Genomic DNA, 1113 nt, shown 5'->3' with positions numbered 1-1113 from the left:
ACCACACATTCATTTGGTTGAGCATATAAACACCCCTCTATATCCTCATACAACTCTCCATCTGGAGAGAAATCAGATCAGACCCCAAATACAACTCGGGTCATGCCCTTTTCTTCAGGACTACAGTCTAAACTACATTAAGAACTTCATATAGAGGAGCTTTAATAAGCAGTCAAAGCTTTGGAATATATAGTGAAATCATTTCAATTAAATCAGTAAATATGCTATGAACAATTTCAGACCACTTTTTGACAGTGTCCTCTGTAGAGCTGTAAAATACAGGGTTATTATCTTTAGCTAAATCTAAACTTTTTGCTAATTGAAATAAATCCAATAAATATAGAAATATTGGATGAAAAACCTAAACGAAAAGAAAATAAGAAATGTCAGTTGAAGCATTAAATGAAAAAGTTAAAAAATTAAACTTATGTTGAATAAAAGTATGAATTAAACCTAAATAGCAATATTTAAAAATAATAATAAAAAATACTTACAAATCTAACTAAAATTCAACTAAGCTTTGCAGTGTACTGAATGTAATAGTTTATATATAAAAATGTATATAAAGTATTGTATTATCACTCACCCGTCTCTGTCAAATTGCTAGGCAGTTGTAGGGTGTTGTAATGTTCCTGTGGCTCTGCCACTTCCTCTTCCCCGATTGCATCTGGGTTAAGATAATCTAAAACCAACAACCATTTAATTGCACAGTAAAACCACTCACATAATTACTGTTGATCAGGATATACCTTCATCTGCAGAAACATAGTATGTGACTTTGTCTTGATTGCTGTAGATAGCTGCTTCTACATTCTGTCACATGACTGCGTCTCATCTGTCGAAACAAACAACAAAATAGTGACTGTGCTTTTTAGGGTTTATTTTTGTGGCACGTCAATCGTCTTTTTCATAGAGATATTATGTTGAAAACTATGATTTGAGATTTGAACACTCACTGTAGTATTTTACCCTTCTTGTTGTTTTCAGCACTCTCCATATACCTCTCTCAATGTACCTGTGACAACACACATATTCAAAAACATGAAATAACCATGTTCTTTAATTGTAAGCTTCCAGGACAAAAATGAAGGGCATGGCTTGATTTAATAGTAA

The 1113-nt window shown here is 32.5% G+C and overlaps 1 long non-coding RNA gene across 1 annotated transcript; it reads right to left on the bottom strand.

Annotated features, from left to right (window-relative positions):
• Nucleotides 1–15: 15 nt before the first annotated feature.
• Nucleotides 16–1004, bottom strand: LOC107578352 (uncharacterized). The gene is made up of 4 exons (XR_001608335.1): nucleotides 953–1004; nucleotides 750–824; nucleotides 587–682; nucleotides 16–61 (listed from the first exon to the last, which is right to left on the bottom strand). It is a non-coding gene; the product is annotated as an uncharacterized lncRNA (long non-coding RNA).
• Between the last annotated feature and the right edge of the window lie 109 nt (nucleotides 1005–1113).

The sequence above is a fragment of the Sinocyclocheilus grahami genome, unplaced genomic scaffold, assembly GCF_001515645.1.
Source record: "Sinocyclocheilus grahami isolate Dianchi unplaced genomic scaffold, SAMN03320097.WGS_v1.1 scaffold9869.1, whole genome shotgun sequence".
NCBI lineage: Eukaryota > Metazoa > Chordata > Actinopteri > Cypriniformes > Cyprinidae > Sinocyclocheilus > Sinocyclocheilus grahami.
The sequence above is the reverse complement of the archived record's forward strand: the minus strand, read 5'-3'. Positions and strand labels throughout refer to the sequence as shown.